A 21,905-nucleotide genomic window follows, 5' to 3' on the forward strand; every position below is an offset into this window, starting at 1 on the left:
ATCTCAGATCATATTGGACCTTCTAGGCCATTGTCAGAGCTTTGATTTTTACTCTGAGTGAAATGGAGAGTCATGGAGGGTTTTTTCACAGAGGATGAGTGTGATTAGACTTATATTTTATCAGAGTTACTCTGGCTCTTGAGTGAGGATCAACTCTGGGGGTGGAGGGTTTTATTGCAACTCCATCTCCTTTCTGTTCCTTGCCACATGGTGGAGACAGCATGGCAGCTGAAAATGTGGGGATGTGAGAGGGTCTGGGGAGCCATACAGACATGGGCTAGGATTGGAGAGGTATAGACTGGTGGACCAGGAGCAGAGAATACTGCAGAGAGTGGATAATGTGGAGGTGGTAGGCAAAAAGACGCCAGCATGGTGGAGGGTTCATTATATTGAGCAAATTAATTTACACATATAAGTAAATAGACTGAGGATAATAGGAGCCAAGTCTCACTGTTGGAGGAGGAATTTACGAGCATAGAAAGGGGAAAGGCTAGTAGGAACTCTAAAGTGTTGGATTAGAATTGGAGGTATCAGAATGAACTCATGGTCTCAATTTCTCTCTCTCTCTCTCTCTCTCTCTCTCTCTGTGTGTGTGTGTGTCTTTGAATATACATATACAAATCTCTTGGCTCTGTCCACTGAAAGGGCTTAGAGGCAATGGAACCCTAGGAACACTGAGTACAGCAAGCACCCAGATATTGGTTTCTAAATACCACCCTGTATTGAAAGAAGCCAGGGTCCTTGGAGAAATGGCCAAAGGCTGATTCCAGGGTGGGGGGGCATGGAAAGTGTAAGATGGGCCTGGAACATCTTCTTGTGCTGGAAAATAAGGAAATGCTCAATGAATGCGTAGATGTTTCAAAAGGACATGGGGGTCCCACTGACCAAATCAGGGACAACTTAGCTTTAAAAATATGATAATAATGGATTATAACCCATTGAATAAAGTAGGAATTCATAAAGCCATACAGATAAATAAATAAATGAAAAGGGAAAGCTTGTCCTAACTGTAGAATGCCAACTAATAAACATAGAAGGAATCGTGTAAATAAGAGAATTGCCATTTGGCAGACGTCACAGACGTGGTTGATTTTGTGAAGATTTCATGAGGAATAGAGTATTTTGACATAATCTAGGAATAGCTCCCCATAAAATATTAATCAGTTACAAAAGGAAAAAATGGTGAATTTAAGTGGAAAAACCTGGCAGACATCAACATGACCGAGTGACCAAGGTTAGCATCACCATTGTGGTATGGATTGATGTTGTGTGCTTTTTGATGTGATGCACTGAGAAGAGCATGGCATTGTTTGTTGGATTCTTGCCAAGAGGGAATTGCCTGAGTCTGATCATGAGGAAACATTAAATGTTCCATGTTGGAGGTTCCTAACATCTGAATGCTTGTGTCCCTCCAAAATTTACATACTGAAATCCTAACACCAACATGATGTCAGAAGGTGGGACCTTTGGGAGGTGCTTAAATCGTGAGAGTGGAACCTTAATGGATGGAGTCAGTGCCTTATAAAAGAGGCTCTGGAGAGATTCCCTAGATCCCTTCCCACCATATGAGGACACAGCAAGAGGGTGCCTACTGTGAACCAGGAAGAGGGCCTCACCAAAATATGACCATGCTGGCACCTTGATCTTGGACTTCCCAGCCTCCAGAACTGTGAGGAATAAATGTTTGCTGTTTTTAAGCTACCCCGTCTGTGGACTTTTGTTAGGGGAGCCTGCATGGACTAAGGCAGAGGTCATCCTACAGAATGTAATACATCCTACAGAGTGTCTAGTACATGAAAGATGGGGAAAGACTGAGGAATTGTTTCAAAGCAAACAACTCTAAAGAGTCATAATTGCTAAATGCAACACATGTTCTTGAGAGGATCCTGGCCCACAGAGGAAAAAGAGCATTCTTGAGATAATTAGCAAAATTTGAATGAGATTGGATGGTAGTGTTGTATTGTTATTTCCTAATTCAAAGAGTTATATGCTGGTTGTATATATAAGACTATATTTGTTTTTGAAAAATACACATTAGAGAATTCTTGGGGTGATAGAACTTACTCTCAAAAAGTTCAGAATATGGGGGCACCTGGGTGGTTAAGCATCTGACTCTTGATTTCGGTTCAGGTCATGATCTCGGGATCATGGGATCAAGCCACACATTGGGCTCCCCACTCAGTGTGGAGTCTGCTTGGGATAATCTCTCTCCCTTACCTTCTGCCCTTCCCCCTGCTCTTACTCCCTCTCTCTCTCTCTCTGTCTCTAAATAAAGAAATCTTTTAAAAAAAGAGTTCAGAATATATAATTTAAAATTTTTCTTTTTTTAGGGGCGCCTCGGTGGTGCAGTCATTAAGCGTCTGCCTTGGGCTCAGGGCGTGATCCCAGCGTTCTGGGATCGAGCCCCACATCAGGCTTCTCCACTGGGAGCCTGCTTCTTCCTCTCCCACTCCCCCTGCTTGTGTTCCCTCTCTCTCTGGCTGTCTCTCTCTGTCAAATAAATAAATAAAATCTTTAAAAAAATAAAATTTTTCTTTTTTTAAAAAGATTTATTTATTTTACAGAGAGAGAGAGAGAATGTGAGTGGGGGGAAGGGCAGAGGGGTTGGATCTTCAAGCAGACTCCCCACTGAGTGCAGAGCACAACATAGGGCTTGATCTCACCACCCACAAGATCATGACCTGAGCCAAAACCAAGAATCAGATGCTCAACCTGTTAAGCCACCCAGGCACCCCTAAAAAGAATTTCAAAATAGTTTTCATTCTTTTTTTTCTTTTCTTCTTTTTTTTAGAGAGAGTGCGAGCATGAGTGAGCGTGAGCCGCAAAGGGAGAGGGAGAGAGAATCTTAAGAGCAGGCTCCACACCCAGCGTGGAGCCCACTGCAGGGCTGGGTCTTACAACCCTGAGATCATGACCTGAGCCGTAATCAAGAATCTGATGTTTAACCAACTGAGTCACCCAGGTACCCCTAAAAATAATTTTATTTCTAAAAGAAGGCTATTGGAGGTGAGAGGTGATGGTTTAGACCAGGGAGCTGACAATGGCATTGGTGGGAAATGGCCAGATTTTGAAGGTAGAACCAGTGGGACTTTCTGATGAATTGGACATAGGTTATGAAAGAAAAACTGAATGACTCCAAGGTTTTTGGCTTGAGCACCTGAATTAATGGGATTATCACCAACTGATATACAGTCTATGGGTGGGCAGGGTTTTTTTGGGTTTTTTTTGAAGAGCAAGAATTGTACTTTGGAACTCTATGTGGATTTTGAGATACTCACTAGACATCCTAATGAAGATGTCAAGTAGACAGTTAGATACCAGAATCTGGAGTTCAAGAAGAGATTTAGGCTAGAGATGTAAATTTAGAAGTTGTCAGCAAGCAGATGGTATTTAAAGTCACAAGGGGATGAGATCACCAAGGGAGGGAATGAAGATTGAATAGAAAAGAGGACATTCTCAGGACTTCTTGGCAGGGATTTTTTAGCCTAGGTACAGTACACTCACTGAAAAATTACTCAAAAATATCCAACTATGTAAAAATCCATGTCTAAATCCCAACATTTTTTGTCTTCAAAGAGCTAACACTTTGACACATGAAAAGAGGGTTAACAAAATTAAACAGTAATACTATATAAACATTAACATTTACATTGTATTACTATGTGTCAGGTGCAGTGCTAAGTCACATTTAATCTTTACCTTAACTTTATGAGGGAGGTAATATCATACTTTTTTTCATATAAGGAAAGTAAAGCTTGGGGGATTTAGAGAATTTGTTCAAGGCCTCACAGCTAGTAAACAGTATAGGTAGAGTTCATACCCTTGTGGTCTACCTACACAGCTTTCCATTTTAGTGGCTGTGTTACCTGCCTGAAGCCCTGGAGAAGGGCAAAAAGAGGACTGTAATGGGGCTCAGGATTGCTCTTGACTGACTAAAACAGCCCAACCAAGCCAACATATTCACACACATACACATACACACACACACACACACACACACACACACACACAGCAGCTGAAGATTTAGAGAATTTGAGAAAATTCCATTCCCCAGAATGACTGTCTCTCACTTACTGGGAGTGCCATATCTCAGAGAGGGGGTTCTAGAAACTCTGGTACAATGGAGAGAGGACTAGAGGGCAGTAAACGCATGTTTCCAAGGACCATAGTCCAATAACAGGCAGTAGAGAGAGTATCCCAGGCTCCAAAGTGAACCAGCTGCTTCTGGATTCTGAACATGACCATCCCTGTGTTTTTAAGAGCCTTGTCTTTCCTGAAATTCCCTTCTTTTGGCTTGCTGTTATTTGCCACTTTTACAAGCTACTGAACCACATCACTGGTGTGAACAGTTTCAAAGCTTACATATTTCTTCTTGTAATCAGTTTAGTCGATCTTGTAACTATAAAGAGTGAGATGGTAAATCCCAAGCTCCCATTCTGAGTCAGAATTTATGACAAGAACAACATGCTTGTGCCCAAACAGAACCATGCATGTATGGTAATATGGCACTTGAAATTTATGTACTTCCTTTTATCCAAGGAACAGAAAGTGCTTCTATAAAATGGATTGAGAGCCAACTGTCTACAGCAGGCGATGAGAACAGTTCAAAATAGGACTGCTGAAGGAATCATTTAATTTCTGCAAGGCCAGGGTTCATGCTAAGCAACCATGTTTCCCAGTGTTTTACAGAAGTGGTTCCAGGAGGCCACTGCCATTTTAACCCCTGCTCAGCAGTGATGAATTTAAGTGCATCTTTGCCTACCAGTTGTGTAACTGAGGATATTCCTTCATCACTGCTGTTTGGTGTTGGTTGCCATACAGGACTATCTCCTCCAATTTGCTGAGGTTGTCAGCAGAATTGAGCCCAGTCACTCCCTTCCATTGACTAACTAGTTAGCTCTTCTCCTTAGTAAGGTCAAATTTATGATTCTCTTTGCTAGCTTTAAAAACTAGTCTTGTACATAAGCCCACTATTATTTACAATCCCACTCTAAAATAAAATGGCTCCTATATTTGCATACTTTATATACTGTATGTTTGCATACTTTAATGTGGCCATGGTGCAATAGGTCCTTGTATTAGTTACCTGTTGCTGCAGCATAATGAATTACCCAAAATGGCATTCCTTAAAACAACATTTATTCTCTGCTAGTTTCTGTGGATCAGGAGTCCTGGTGTGGGCCTGACTGGGTCCTTAGCTTCAGGGTCTCTCACAAGGCTGCAGTCAGGATGTTACCCAGGGCTGTGGTCATTCCAGGCCTTGACTAAGGGAGAAATTGCTTTCACTTGGGTTATTGGTGGGATTCCTTTCCTGTGGGCTGTTGGACTAACGCCCTAGGTCCTCACAAGCTGTTGGTCAGAGGTCCACCTCAGTCCCTTGCCACGTGAGCCTCTCATAGGCGAGAGGGCAAGGGAGACTACCAGCAAGAGAGAGGACTAGCAAGATGCAAGTCACAGTCTTTTGTAACCTCATCACAGAAGTGACATCCCATCACCTTTGCCCTATTCTGTTAGTTAGAAGCATATCACTAGTTCAAACTTAAGGGCAGGGTATTATATAGGGCATGAAAATCAGCAGGTGAGGATCATTGGGAGCCATTTAGAAGGCTGCCTACCACAGCCCTCCACATACATTGTTTCACTTTATCCTTTTAAAATTCCCCAATGCTAGTCCTCCCTTTTTGCAGATGGGGCAACAAGTTCTTGGGAGTTTCTACTTGCACCAACTGATGCTGAAATTCATCTTTAGCGATTCATAGTGTTTATTCGTTTATGTATAATGAGTATGTGGAATTAAAAGATATTAGGTGTGCTTCTATGCTAGATGCTGGTGAATTTTTGTTCTTGGTAAAATAAAGGTGTATACAAGTATCCTAATAGTTCTTAAATTAATGTTCCTTGAGAGGAGAAACTATTCATAAAGTATATATATCATAGTGTCTAATTATTGTGTCATACCAATAGTGGATATTCATAAGAATTATTGATCTATTTTTAAATTTTTCAAATTTATAACTGGGAGCACTCTTCTGGTTTTTGAGTGTATAGGATCCAATCACTTCCATTTCAGAGATTAAGAAACACAGATGAATGGGGTTAAGATATGGACAATGCCCCAGAAACTGAAATGGAAAATTTCATTCTAATCCTATTTATAGCTCGACTTCTGTGTACAAACTACATGAGGAAAAGCTTACATGTAACTTGAGTTAGCTCTACATTAAACACGTGCTTACCCACAACAGATATTAAAGAGATTTGTCAGTGTATTGCTGGTGAGATAATATACAAAAAATAATTTTGTAAATCAAAAAATGCTTGTAAGTATAAAAGGTAAATTTTAAAAATTGTTGGTGCTGCTGCTTCCTCAACTCAGGGGAGCCTACAACATGCCAGGCACTTTGCTAAGTGCTTCTTAGAATGTTGCTCATTTAATCCTCCTGAAAACTCCAAAAAACAAGGTCGGCACTGATGATGCAAAAGGAGTCCTATTTTGTTTGCTGAAGTGGGTCTGGGGTCTACAAGTCCTTTGCAGCCAAAGACAGGGAGCGTTCCAAGTGAAACTCTCCTTACTGACATAGTGAACTACTGACGTAGTGAACTCCCAGAGTTTATTGAAGTGGGGATACACCCCATCACCTTGCCTCACATAGAAACAAATCTGTGCAAGCATGCTTGAACTTTTTAGAAAGATACAATACCTTTTGAGATAATGGAAGATACTCTGGGATTTGAAAGTTAGTGTAGAGTATTTCTTGACTAACAGAAAGGCAGGAGTTCTTCTGGGGGCCATCATCTAACAGACTAGTTGTAGCCTAGAGACAGTGATGTAGTCCTCTCCGATCTATGCAATTACTCAGAGGCCAAAAGGAAAGACAAGCTCAGTTTAATAAAACCCAACAGCAGGCGTCTGGAGAATCAATAAATGTTGGTTGATGCCCACAGGGCAACTTGGAAGCAAAGTTACTCCAACTGGAAGACCTTTTGCAGATAGTTATTTTTGAACAACAGTCTAAGATGTGTAAAAACAGAAATAGAAATGAGTGATGGCAGGAACCCTGACTTGCTGCTTTGAAATCATTAGTATGCTGTGGTTGATTTGCAGCTTTTTATAGTGTGGTCAAGAGGTCCCCATGATTCAATACCTCCTTTCATACTCCTGCCTCTCCTAGGGGGAAAAAAAACACTAAAATATTCTATAGAATCAGTACTCTAAGTAGCAGCCTCTATAGCAACAAAGTAGGTAGGAGGTAGCTGCTATAGTTTCTGTCTTTTACTTTTTTCCTCCAAATATCCAGACTTCTAAGTGGTGAGAAAATACAAACACCAAAAACCTCATTAGAATTTTGGATTAAAGACAGCTATCTGTCTTGTCTCATTTTTGATACACCAGCTGATAATTGGGCTATAGCTGAGTCTAAAAATAACGTACAGTACATTAAAATAATATTCCTTGGCTACATTTCCAAAGCGGTATTCTGGGACTTCTGTGCATTAATCCTGTAACAATAACAGGATTTGCGCTTTTAACTCCCCTGGTGTAGCTTTGAAAATCTACCCTAAAGCAGCTAATGTTGCCGTTTAAATCATCCTCTCACTGTCCTTAGGGAAATGGGGAGATTAAAAAAATGACAACCCAACTGCTCAAGTGACCTATACCTGGGAGAATAAGAGAAACAATCTATTTTCTCTCAGGAACTGGGCTGATCAATATAAATATTTCAAAAGGACCATCATGCAATAAAGGCCTTAGAATTTGTATCCTAGTTCAGAGTACCCTAGATATTTCCATTGTGGATGTATTAGGTTTCCCACAGGCGAGGGAGATGGTGTGGCCACTGCATAACTGGAACTGAACTGGGTTTCACATGTGTGAGTGTGTGTGTGTGCGTGTGTAAGGAAGAAAGGGAAAGAAGCTGTCATTGTTGCGTATGTTTCTAGTAAACATTCTTTTTTCCCTGCAGAAACTTGGGAGTATCCCAGAAATTAGGTGCTGTTCATCATGTCAGCTAAAAAATGCATATCCTAAAATTTGCACATAGTTCTAAATTAAAGCTCTAAGTAGCTCTAAATTGAAGTGTCAGGAGTTTTTCAATGATGCCATTAATTGCATTTTATTAATTGAGAAAAAGAGCTTTTGTGTAGCTGTGGTTGTGATGGGCTAGATTTAATCAGTGTAGGTACCACTAACAGGCTGGCACTGTTTTCCGCCTGCAATGCCTTTGAAATTCTAAAATGGAAAAGGAGGCCAACACACTGAGCAATTATTTCAGAACAGATTGCCCGTTAACATTTCATAATATCACTGAAATACATCCTTTCTGGGACAGAGACTTGCTTTGGCTACAAATATCCAAGAGGTGGCAGCACCCCATGCTCTGTTGGCTGGCAGCATCCCTCCAGACAGCTCACCGCAGAGGTCTCATCATTGCGTCACCTGAAAGCCAGTTTGCTAGGGAGGGGGGATGGAGAGGAGATATGGCATTTTGCATCTCAGTTCTTCCGGAGAGTTCAGGAAACAGCTGCATGGATTGTTTTAAATGGATTTGAAAAGCCCCCCCCTTTCTTTTCCTGAAATCTTCTGCCCTATGTGATATCTTCCTGTGGGGACCACATGCATACCCTTATGTGTTCTCTGGTTTACTCCCTGAAGGAGAAAGAGTTTCAATTGCCAGAGATCCCCTGAGACCTCATTTTCAATTGCCTGTACTTGTCTTTTATAAGCACAGGGAGGTGAGATTGACATGCCATCATCAACCTTTTTTTTTTTTTTTTTTGAGCATATATGTGTGCAAAACACTTAACACAGCATGGAGAATGTAACACCATCCCCACCTAGGACAGTTCTCTTCTTCACCAACTGCTCTTCTAGCACCTCCCCCATCTCATGCTAAAAATATTCCGCAGCACAAATAGCTGTTGAGACAGCATCAAAACCTATACCAATAAGTAACAATATAACCTGACATGCTATGCATCAAATGCCTAGGATGAAAAACATCTGGTGACATGGGTGAAGGAGCATCAGGACTGGTCTAGACTGGCCAGTATCTAGGTGTCTGTAGAACCTGGCCCTCTGTATGTGTTTTAGGCAATTTGACAAGAGCTGGGACACGCCAAGCCAACTTTGCTGATGGGGTTTATTGGCAGGAAACAGGAGACAGGAGTCTCATGGGAAACTAGTCTTCAGGAGGCCATGAGGAAGCTAGAACTGGGAGGTCCAGCACAGCTCAGCCTTGGGAGTTCCTGCCCCCTCCCTATCCATCATAGTTGACTTGGCCTCTGTGTCCACCTCAACTGTTGCCACCAATTTGGCCTACCTTTCAGCTTTGTGTACCTCTTCTTTAGCTCATTTCTTCAGCTTAGGCTTGACTTTGGCACTCTCATACCCTCTGTCCCATAGCTTTCCAACATGGCATGTGCTCTCTGTATACATTTTTTCAGCTTCTGTTCCCACTAACAACTCAATGACTATCTTCCCTGTATTACCCATTCAATTTCTAGAAAGAGAAGAGAGTATGGGAGAGACACATTGGCTCAATTAATCACATAATTACCTAGTCTCTTTCTAGACAGACCTTTGGAGGCCAGACCACCTCCCAGTTTATGATTGGCAGTTCTTGAGTAACCTTTATTAAAGTCCTGCCCACAGTGCTCCCCAGCCTGGACAGTGGGCATTGCTCTTCCCTTCAGAAGGTCTGTGGATGTAGATGGCACTGACTTTGCCATTTTGCCCTTTCTTTATACAAAGGAAAAAGCAACAGTGTTCTCTCAGACTTACTGATGCTGCTACCTGGTGGGTTGCTCAAATTCTAGTAAGAAATGAACTCTTCACCTCTTACTTCTTTACAGGCATTCAGTCATACAGCTTGAAGAACCCACTTAGGGGTGGTAATTTACCCTCAACCTTCAATGATTCCAGAGACTTGGAGAAAGAGGAACAGACCTTCATCTTAACCCTGATGTCATGTAATTTTGTACAGCACAGGTTTGTTGGGGCCAGGCTCGGGAGGGAAGTGGATGAGATAGTAGTCTCCTTAGTATCAACTTTTCTTTAATAAGATCTCAAACTTAGGGGCGCCTGGGTGGCACAGCGGTTAAGCGTCTGCCTTTGGCTCAGGGCGTGATCCTGGCGTTGTGGGATCAAGCCCCACATCAGGCTCCTCCGCTGTGAGCCTGCTTCTTCCTCTCCCACTCCCCCTGCTTGTGTTCCCTCTCTCGCTGGCTGTCTCTATCTCTGTCGAATAAATAAATAAAATCTTTAAAAAAAAAAAGATCTCAAACTTATATTTTAATTCAAAGACAGATTCTCAAGTGCTGCCTCTAGGTGCCATGACATATGTAGCAGTGAGCTCCTTACCTGTTGCCCAGTGAGTTGGCAGCATTCCTACTTGTTATAGCCGAGCCATCTGGAGCAGGGGTGGGGGCCGGGTGGGGCACATGAATATGATAGCCAGATAGCTGCTGCATTTCTTGGCCTTGGCCTTCCTCTGGTCTTTTACTGTTACACTGAGGGCATGCAGCAAAACAAGGCAGTCCCTACAACGCAGCTTTTTTGCTTTTGAATATTTCTAGTTGAGCCACCAAGAACTTGAGGAACTCTTTCTTCTTCCACTATTTGCTTTGAAAGCCTGAACATCCTCTCCATCTCTTCTGCTTGTGGCCAGTGTCAACCACAAGGCTCTGACAGGAATATATTGACTGTGAATGTGAGGATGAAGCAGTATACAAACTATGGTAAAGTTTTTGATGGTCATTGAGTCCCTTTAGGTCATTGATAGGGATTTCTATATATGGTGAATTTGGTCACTAATTTCACTACTTTGTGGGAACACATTTATCCTGTGAGGCTTTTATTTAAAACTTTCATTATTTGATGTTAACTGATGTTAAGTTTGAGCTCACTCATTAGATTGTAAGTTCCTTGAAAGAAAGAAGGGGCTTCTGTACTCTTAAGCATCTCCTACGATGTTGAACACAGGGTTTACAAGGAGTAGGCCTTCAGTAGATACTTGTTAAGTTGATTTGACTCATTCTCAATTCCATATTCAGCTCAGGAGATTTTGTATTTGGTCCTTAGGAATCTAGATCTTTTCCAGTCATCCGTTTAGAAACCTGAGGGTACAGATCCATTCAGCTTTTCAACTTCTACCTCCTTTTGCTCAATTCAGGAAGAATAGCAGCCTAGATACCGAGTTTTCCAGCGCTCAGAGTCCCAGGTTTCCAGTAGAATTCAAAATGTCCAGGACTCTTTAGCCTTTGGCTTCTTTTCACTTTTTCTCCTGGTTAACCTCCTTATCCACCAAACTATTCTTCTCTCCTATTAGGATAGGTAAAGTTATGCTGGGATAACAACAGCTTCCAAAACTCGGTGGAGATTCTGCTTGACGGAGTGGCTCTGAGACCCAGCGGCAGGTGGCCTGTCCTCACAGTGTGTGCTGCCACAATAGCGGCTGCAGAGGAGGTGAGCATGGATAATTGTGCACTGACTCTTAACTAACTCCTCCACTCAGAAGTGACACACGTTACATCCGATCATATTTCATTGGCCAAAGTAAGTTACATGGCTATGCTTAACCTCAAGGGAATGGAGAAATGCCATCCTTCCATGTGCCACTAAGGGGGAAGAACCAGAAATACCAGTGACCGCCATAATGCTGACCACACCTCCTCAGAGAGCTTGGAAGTTTCTGTCTTCCAGTTCATTCTTTAGTGAGGCATGGACCCCTTGAGAATAAATAGACACACTTTATCCTTTGGGTTTCACAGGAATTAAAAACAAAATAAGCCTGTAATAAAAATGACTTAAGTCAATAAGAAATTTTTCCCTATATTATATAAATATCCATGGGGGGGGTGTTTGTTTTTTTGTTTTTGTCAAATCAGTGCTCAGAAGTAATAGTTTGCAACTCTTTCTAATGCTATCTGTAAATAGATGGTTGATGTAAGCAATGTGCTTTGTTTATGTTCACCAGGCCTGTTCGTGCTTCTGATGCTTCCTTTACCTCACAAACACTCAAGGACTCCTCCACAGAGCAGAGTCACTTCAAACTCATGAGCTATGGGCGTCTGCTCTTTTTTCCTGTCCTATGCCTGATTAGACTCTGTCAGTCACAAAGCAAGACCCCAGATTCTTCAAAAGCAGTCAGGGAGTTGACCTCATTCACTTAGTCATCCTATGTTCCTTACTCATTCAATAACTCCCCTCCCTCCAAAGAATTAGTTCTAACTATAAGAACAAGAAGTTTACTCACAAATGTAATGAGTTTGGTAGTCAGCTCTCTTTTAACCCAAGTCAGAGGACTGTTACTAATATGCCAGATAAGAGCCAACCATGATGCGATAGAAAGAGCCTTGGCATTAGTGTCTGAAGATTGTTAGTCCTAGCTCTACCACATTCTAGCTGAGTTACCATGGAAAAATCACTTGACTTCTCCGAATCTTCATTGGTAAAATTAGGATAATTACACTTACCTTTTAGGGTGGAGTTGCTTGTCTATAAAATGTAAATTACAATATTTCCCTCTCAGGGTTGTGGGGATTTAAATTATTTTGACAAAGATAATTTCTGAGCAAAATATATGTGTATAAGTATGTATATCCCAAGCTGGGAACTTCTTCCCTCCTTTTTTGCTTGCTAATTAGGAGTCATAAATAAAATGCTGACGAGCTGCAGTCTGCCGTCTGTGCTGTAGCTGGAGGGCTGTTTTGACTTTGCCTGACAAATGGCTAACCAGCCGCTCCCACCATGCCCAACTCAAGTGTTCAGCACTGAGAAATCCAGCTACTGCCAACAGCATCTTATAAACTTGTCACTGTTTACTTACTTGGTGACAGTGTTTTTGTTCACTGATCATCCCTGAGATTTCACCCGTCAGGGTGTGTCTGTTTCCCTCAAAATGCCAAAATGCCATTTAAGTACAATCCTTTCCCAAAACCACATGAAAATAGTGAAGATCTCTAAATGAGACTTGATGCCTTTGTGGTACATCCTCATGAACTGCAGTGCAGCTGGGGTGGATGTGGTCTTTACAGAGCAGTAACTGGGCATGCATGAAACTTAATTCAATGGACGAAACTTAGAGCTGATTCAGTATGCAGCTAGCCAAGACTTCCAATAACCTATCAAGTGGTGTGCTGGAGATAACTCATACCAGCTTGGGAGAACTGATTTTCAGGAATTTTGCAAGGTGGTTGATGTCATGTTGGTAGATTGAAATTGGCCATGGTGGGAGTGTTTACACCATGGAAACTGGCAAACCCTACAAAATCATGCTTTTTTTCCAGAGAGCTGATTACTAAACATATAGCAGCTTACCACATACAGTGCACCTGTGTCAATCCCAAATGTGCACTTGTGTCAAACCCAAATGTGACTGAGGATGCAAGAAGGAACATCCCAAGTCAGAAGTATAAATAAAAGCATGGTGCTGGATTAAGGGAGAAAGGAACTAACTTTTAGTGAGACCCTTCTGTATGCCTGGTTCTATCCTAACTTAGACTGGGACTGATACATATCAGGAGGTGTGTTACAAATTAATGGGCTGGGTCAACAAAAATGTGTTCATATGAAGGATAGAGAGCTCCCTGAGCCTGACTCAAAGCTGGTTGTGTGAGAGGAAGAATAATGCTAGGTTTGCATTGCACCTGTCACTCAGGTTTTGATCCAGGCCCTGGCTGAGACAGGTGAAGGGTAGGTTGGAGGAAGACTGTAAGTAAAAACCAAAAAGGCTGCTTCAGCAAAACTCTGCCGTACAAGGCAGTGTGTTTGGATTTAGCATCATATTTGTTCCAGAACCTCAGCTGTAGCAGTTTGACGACAGCAGAGGCTTGGCTGACCCACTGGAGTTCAGCAAGGTGGGCTTGCTTATGAGCACCTTTTTTCCAAGAGTACTTTGCAGAGGGCTACAGTTCTGTGTGAGCAGATAGGGACAAAGGCCGGTAGGATTTATGTATGTGATCGCTTATGTACCTTATACTAGTAAGGTAAGGGGGAAACTGGTGGCATATTTATTTTTTCAATATATGCTCACAACAAACATATGAGAAAGCCATTACTATATCCATCTTAAGTATGAAAAAACTCAGGATCAAAGAGCTTGAGCAACTTGCCGGAAAGTAAATGGCAGAACTGGAATTCAACATAGGATTATCTAACTCCAAACCCCACCCACCCTGGGGCCTCTCTAACCTCCCTTTACTCTGTGTCTCTGCATATTTATCTGGGAAAGAAGTGTCTCTCTTTTCTTCAAAGCCATCCCTTCCACTTGTGCCCATGAATTCCGTACCCTCCCAATTCCTGCTCCAGAGTCTTTGTAAAGCACCCCCTTGCTCTGTTGTGCATCTTTAATCAATCCTTCTCTACAAACTTCTTTCCCTTAGCCAGTTCATTAATCTTTGCCATCTATCACCTGAAATAAGTGGCCACGTGGCACCTTTCTCAGTCTTCTCTCCCTTAGCCTTTGCTTTATTGAATACAGTTCTGATTCTCCTTTATTCTTGAAACTCTCCAATCCCAGCTTCTGTGACTCATTTGTTTTTTTTTCCCCCTCTCTGGTTACTCCTCTGGCCACTCTGGCTCTTCTCTTTCCCAGTCCTTGAAATAGAAGCATTACTCTGAGAGTCTGATGTTCGTTCTCTTCTTGTTCTTCAGTCTTTCCCCTTTCCCCTTTGAGGTTCCCTGTGGCCTCAGGTCTCTATGCAGACAATCCCGAATCAATATATGGATAGAAATGACTGACTCTCTAGGGCCCAAAGCAGTCTCTGGTATATAGTAGGAACTCAGTAAACAAAACGGGTTTCAGGGGTGCCTGGGTAGCTCAGTCGGTTAAACGGCTGACCTCAGCTCAGGTCATGATCTCAGCATCCTAGGATCGAGCCCTGTTGGGCTGCCCACTCAGAGCTGCTTGTCCCTCTGCTCCTCCCTCTGCTCATGCTGTCTTTCTCTCAAATAAATAAATAAAATCTTTTTTAAAACAGGGATTTCAGATGAAGAGGACATTGTGAACAGAGCTTGAGCGTATGCATGTGTATTAATTTATTTGAAGGTTCCCCCTTTTATGGCCTGAACTCCTTAAAGTCAAGAATTGTGCATTTTTCCGCATTTTGATTCCCTGATCCAGCATAATACATACTAGCTGTTCAATGAATGTTGAATGAATGAGTCCAAACTTGCTGATAACTTGGTGCAAAATTGTGGCAGTCCTTATATGGGAATTTAGACTTTATTCTGTGTGCCATGGGCTTGGAGCCATCAAAAGCTTTTTCCTCATTTGAGTAACTCAGTTGGAAGTGAGCTCCAGAATGACTCATCTGGCTGCAGTCCGTATTTAAAAGCTTGCGCCATTTTCCTCCCTTGCCCTTGCTGTTCCATCTCTAATCAGTGGTCCAATCTTGTTGATTTTACTTCAAAATATGGCTTTATGACTTGTATCTGTGTTTTTGTTTCTATTCTCATGGCCACCTCCCAAGGTCAGCCCTAATTACCTCTTGTCTGGACTTCAGGGCTGGTCACTCCCACTCCAATCACTGTTTATCCCTTTCTTGTATGCCACAGGCTTTGAATATTTTACTAATGGCTCGCTCTGGGTTTGGAAACAAAAAAAAAGAAAAGAAAAGAACAAAGCTGAATTGGTTCTGGGAAAGTGAGGATAAAGAGGGCTAATGTAACTTTGCATTATTTGCCTTTAATCCTGTGGGCTCTTTAAATTTGCTGGCTGCTTTGGGTTTTACCCTTGAGTTACTGAGTGGGTTTATCCTCTCATTGCTCTGTGTAACAAAGCCTAGGATCCCATCCCCACAATAAAACCAAGTTCTGGAAGAAAGAGAGTGGACCGTTGGAAATGTGAGTTGACTATGACATTGAAGAGAGGCAAAGGTCAGGGAAGAGCATCCTTTAGGCAAGGGAGATCAAGAGAATGGAAAAAAATCAACAAGGAGATAGGGAGGTCTTTGAGATAATATTTCTAGATGGAGGGAAGAAGAAAAGAGGAAAAGAAGGCAAGAGCTGAACTCCTGCCATTTTTTTCATAGCTAACTGTGGGTAAATAGGCCCTTTCTGAAAATCTTTTCTTAGGACTTTTGTGGGTCTGGAATTTATCCTGATAAAATAGTAAGCTAATGAACTTTTGGAGGACCTCTTTGGGGACTCTTACACTTAAAGCATTTAGATTAGTGTTACACAAAATGTCATTTGCCTTCTGCAAATGTACAGATATGACAGTATTTTGAAACTTTATAGTAATCAGACATTGCTCAGTGATGTACTGGAGGTGGGTGGTTACTGGCTGGAGAGAGCTGGTGTGGGCATTTCTTTCCACCTTTGTGGCTCAGTGACTTCATGTTGGTAACTTGAAATCAGCCTTGCGGAAGGTATTTTTATCACAAAAATGCACAAATGCTACAAATCAGGACTCCTCCCACCCCTAAAAACTGGGTGTTGAACTTATCAGCACATTGCTACTTGGCTGCAACTTCCATGCACCTGATCAGGGGACATTTTTGAACAGGGTATTGTTAAATTCGTGTGATGAGTTTCTTACAGCTGCTGCCTACCTGACATGTATAGTAGGATCATGTATCTGTTAGCAAAGGAATGGGGGATAATTGGTCCTTCACTATAGGGAATTTGAAGTGCACTGCCTTAGATCACTTTCAGCTGATTTCAGAGGTCCAAGTATTCCAACAGAGTTCACAATAACAAAATGGAATAGCTGCCCTCTTTAGAAATCTGCTACTCCCGGTTCAAACTCTCTAAGACAGTTAGTATCAAGGGTAGCATAGGAGAGGGGTGGCAGGTCCAGCCAGGGCAGGGAAATTATATGTGAAATAGCGGAAGGTGTGTGCATTAGTCTCCTAGGGCTGCCGTAACAAAATAACAACAGAAGTTTATTCTCTCGCAGTTCTGGAGGCTGGAAGTCCAAGATCAAGGTGTTGGAAGGTTTGCTTTCTCGTGAAGCCTCTTTCCTTAGCTTGTAGGTGGCTGCCTTCTTACTGTGTCTTCACGTGCTCTTTACACTTGAGCATCTCTTCTTATAAGGACACCAGTCCTAAAACAAACAAACAAACAAACAAACAAACAAACAAACCAGTCCTATAGGATTAGGGGCCTGCCTTAAGACCTTATTTAATTCAGCTCACGTCTTTAAAGGTCCTATTTCCAAATACAGTCACACTGGGGATTACTTTCAGCACATGAATTTTAAGAGGACACAATTCAGCCTGTAATAATGTATCATTGTGCTTTAACTATCTGGGTTCACACTGTATTCTAATCAAGCACCTTGTGGTGAATGACAAAAGACTGTGGAGCCAAGGAAACCTCTTTCCTACTCCAGGGATTCCTTCTCACTTCTTCTGGATGCCCCTTCCACTTTTCAGCAATCTCCAACCTCACCAAGTCTTACCCCATCCGTCAGTTCCCACCTCAAGCCCCATTTCTCTGATCTAGTCTTACCTGACTCCTACTGGTTGGAGAGAATTCTCCCTCACCTGGCTCACCTTAGCACTTTTGCTCTGTATTGTTAATTTGGTAATGAATCTCATCCAGCTTTGCACTGCTTTTTTTGGTATTATCTAAATATACACATAGCATGTATTTAGGGCTTATCTGCCCAACTAGATGGTAGGTACACCAAGAAATGGACCACATCTTATTCTTCTCAACAACTTCCCCCACTTAGTGATTAATTAGCTGTGTGCCTTTTATAGAGTAAAAAGTCAATAAATATCACAGAGTTGATGTACTTTTTCCTGAGATGGTTAAGGTCATTACATGCTCATAAGTGTGTATGGAGTCAGTAAGTAATACAGAGTATTACTTAGTAAGTCATATATTCAGTAAGTACTGAGGCTTTTTTCTTTCTTTATCCTGGATATCAAGCTGGAATTGGTGCTCCTAGAATGTCATTTGTAAGTACCATCATTCCCGTGAATTAAAATGACTTCTAACACTAGCTCTGGTATAAAAGAGACCCAAATTTGAGTTCTGACTTTCCCATTTACTGCCTGTCTGGCCCTGGATAAGTTAGCCTTTCTAAGGCTCAGTTTCTTCATCTGTAAAAATAACGTTTTATCTCACAAAGTGGTGACAAAGGAGTAAAATAGAAATAGTAGGGGCGCCTGGGTGGCACAATCGTTAAGCGTCTGCCTTCGGCTCAGGGCGTGATCCCGGAGTCCTGGGATCGAGCCCCACATCGGGCTCCTCTGCTGGGAGCCTGCTTCTTCCTCTCCCACTCCCCCTGCTTGTGTTCCCCCTCTCGCTGGCTCTCTCTCTCTGTCAAATAAATAAATAAAATCTTTAAAAAAATAAAAATAGTAGCACTAAATAAATAGTGGGTGTTTATCATTTATATTGCTATGGTATACAGAGATAAGAAAAAGTACAAACTTTAACCATAAATATCAGTCTCTATTCTGAGCCAAGAGTACCTTGGATAAAGAGAAATATTTGCACACTATCAGAGAATCAGCTCTTTGAAGGGCCTATTTAGTGCCCTGTGCCAAGTGCCCCTGAAATTAAGAATATTGTGAAGAATCCAAAAGGAACACTTTCCTATTTGTGATGAGTTGACTTCTAAAAACTTTTGACCTCATAGTGTCATCAAGTCTCTCCCCAAGTTCTGCTTCTCTTTATAAAGCATAAAACATTTTTACCTACAAAACACCATATTTTGAATTTTATTATTCTGGAGCCAGTCAGGTCGCAAGGAAGTACTATGTCATTAAACAGAAATAAGTCAGTATGACATTTGTCCTGAAATTAATGATAAAATGAAATGAAATCATATTCAGTATTTCTCAGAGATGTTAAAGAAAAAACCTTAGTGAAGGAAGAAGAAAGTGATAGAGGAAAACAAATCCTACATCATCTTCTAACGGGGACTTCTGTGTACTCAGGAGTGAGCTCAGGTGGGAGGGATCCTGTAGGGAGAGCAAGAGGGTGGTGAGTGGGGAGACAGTGCAGTCCTGTCTTTCTTTAGGGCAGCCTGTGCAAAGGAGAAGCTTCCTGAAAGCTGCAAAATGGCTTGTCAGCTTTTCTATATGTTCTAACAAATTAAACATACATCCCAAAAGGTATACTGCAATATTAAAGTCCATTTATATAAGCTGTAAAGTTTCCCTTGTGTGTCCTCGCAGGCACAAATGTGGCTGGAAAATATCTGTGGGTTGATTCCTTTGTGAATTATATGGAGCTGACACGGCTGAAACCCACAATGACCCAGGTGAGGACAGAAGCTTGTGCTGGACAAGGGGCTGTGGCTCATATGTATAAGAAAGTAATATTAATCCCCACAGAGCAGAGTGGTGAAAAATTACTAAGGCCGCTTCCTGAAGAAACTTCTAACACAATGCATAATGAAAATGTCGGGTGCGGTGAGATATTAGGTGCTGCTCTGCTATTCTGAAATGCCAGGTATTTCTCTACCTGTTATTCAAGTAGGCGAGTCGTGGGGAAGGCATTTGCAGCCAGAGGTGAGCATCAGCAGTTATCTGTGCTGAGAAGATCATAACATGAGTGACAACAAGGAAGCTACTAGGAAGTGCCTGAGGAAATGGTGGGGACTTCTGTAGTAGAGGTGACATGAAGAGGTGAGCCATGGTGAAGGTGTGCGGAAAGAGGACACTGCCTAGTGTACAATGCTAGGTAATGTCATGGCCCAAATCATCTAGGCCTGTGGATTTGAAAATTGTCCTCAGGGAAGCTCTTTATGATTAAGAATTAAGATGAGATCACTGAAGCAAGCAATATGGCTTTGGTTATTCCTCTAGTCATTCTAGAAATCCAAGTTCAGTGTTAGGCATTTATTTGTGTTTATTATTTATTTTAGATTTTCATAGCAGTTTGAGTCTCTCTGACTTGTGTGATACTTATCTCAGGACTTTGCAGAGTCTCTGTAGCTACGCCATGGTCATGTCCAGTCATTGTCAAATGGCTTTGAGGAAGTTAATCTTTCTTAGTTTCTGTTTCCATGGATTCTACCTTTGTAGTGTCCTTTGGTTTCTATCTCATTTTCTCTTTGCCATTCCCCTTACCTGAACTCTATCCAGTCCAGTCCCTGTATCTCTTACGTGGACCTCTCTGGTCTCCCTCCACCCATCTCTTCCCTTTTGACCTTCCTACTGAGAGCACAGCAGTAGTAACAGCTAACACTGTTTAATAGGTACTTTTTTCTGCACCTAGCCCTGGGGTGGGTGTGTTACATATATTTTTTCTAATTTTGCAGTAACTGTGGAAATGGTATTATCACTTCCACTGTATAGCTTGAGAGGCTCCAGAAGGGTGATAATGTGCTTATATTAGCTAATGAGAGCCAAAGTTAGAATTATAACCCAGGCTGATGGACCCCATAGTTCATGCTATTCCCTACTCATACTGTTTTCTCTCCTCAAAAACCTTCAGTGGCTCCCATTGCTTAATAGATTAAGTCCAGGCTCTTTTATTTTGACATTCAACGCCCTCTAAAATCTAGGCTTTCCTATAACCTTGGTCACACATCCTACTCTTTAGCCAAAAAAATAAGCAGCCAAATGAACGAAAACCCTATTTTTATTTACACCTATGCTTTCTTTCCTAAGTACATTATACATGCTTTTTCTCCTGCCTGGAGCAGAGACTCTGTCACCCCTTCTTCTATATAAGTAAATTTTGCCCAAAAAAACATTGAGCAGAGTTGGGCCAGAGATCCATTTATTTTCTGGTTCACGAAGGGTATATTGGATCTTTATTAAATAGTCTAAAATGTCCTTTCAATAATGTTTTTCTTTAATATCTTTTTAAAAGACATTTAAAGTGAATCAGAAAGCAATTAAATGATTAATTGCTGCAGTCTGATTCTGCTGCCCTCAGCCTCTGTGGATGCTATCTGACCGATTAACCTCTGTTTCTGAGCCCTGTCTGATTGAGGAAGGCAATGACGGAAAACGCTTGGCCTATCACATGACTGATCTTTGCTGTCATGAGCCATCGTTTTCTAACTGCAAGCTTTCATTTTCAAAGTCCTGGCATGATTTCAGGAGCTGTAAACCCTCATGTGAGTAAGTGAGCAGTAAGAACTGGCAGTTTTTCAATCTCAAGTCTCTTCAGCTTTAAACCCACATTTAGCTGTGATTTTTTTTTCTTCTTTTAAGTTGGACTTTTTTTTTTCTTTTTTTTCTTTGGTAAATACTCTTTTGATAAATAAAATAGGGTGGAGGTAAAAATGACTGAGACAAATAGGGGTCAGTCCAATTAGGGATAACTCTGGAAAATAAGTCATAAGAGCCCCAACATTAATTATATAGTCAGAGCAGGAGGTCAGAGAGAAATAGGTAAATGTATGGGGTTCCCAGCCTCTTCAGTATAACCATTGACTCAGGGTAGGGAGCACTGAAAATGCACTCCCAAATTATGAATCCACTGGTGGAGATAGCCCACATGCCAGTTCGGACAGGTGTTATTCTTGAGGTCTTGGGGGAGGTCAAGGAGTATCTACTCTAAGGTCTAACTCCGAATGGAGCAGGTTTGTAGAATATTGGGGAAGGGTGGGGCGCCTGGGTGGCTCAGTCCTTAAGCATCTGCCTTTGGCTCAGGGCGTGATCCCGGTGTTCTGGGATTGAGCCCCATATCAGGCTCCTCCTCTGGGAGCCTGCTTCTTCCTCCCCCAACCCCTCCTGCTTGTGTTCCCTCTCTCGCTGGCTGTCTCTCTCTCTGTCAAATAAATAAAATCTTTAAAAAAAAAATATTGGGGAAGGGTATATCATTCAAAAGATTTCTGGTTACAGTGCTTAAGTAAATGGGTTCAAGTTAATGCAGGATTGATTGTTTTTAGTGCATTCTTAGCTGGACAATGTGGTTAATATCATTTGCATTAATGTTTAAGAGATGAGTAGTCTGAAAACAAAAGTGTGAACATAATCTGAAAGAC

At 41.7% G+C, this 21,905-nt stretch overlaps 1 protein-coding gene across 3 annotated transcripts in view; it reads left to right on the plus strand.

Annotated features, from left to right (window-relative positions):
• Nucleotides 1–21,905, plus strand: part of JADE1 (jade family PHD finger 1) — a 506,990-nt gene that overhangs the window by 144,782 nt on the left and 340,303 nt on the right. For 2 of the 3 annotated variants that reach the window (XM_057310064.1, XM_048212307.2), the window contains 3 exons: nucleotides 2,792–2,962; nucleotides 9,853–9,988; nucleotides 11,328–11,464. The gene's annotated coding sequence lies outside the window, so the exon portion shown is untranslated. Of the gene's footprint in view, nucleotides 1–2,791; nucleotides 2,963–9,852; nucleotides 9,989–11,327; nucleotides 11,465–21,905 lie in introns of those variants that run through there. The other variant, XM_048212310.2, reaches the window with a different exon arrangement.

This window comes from Ursus arctos, unplaced genomic scaffold (genome assembly GCF_023065955.2).
Source record: "Ursus arctos isolate Adak ecotype North America unplaced genomic scaffold, UrsArc2.0 scaffold_11, whole genome shotgun sequence".
Lineage (NCBI taxonomy): Eukaryota > Metazoa > Chordata > Mammalia > Carnivora > Ursidae > Ursus > Ursus arctos.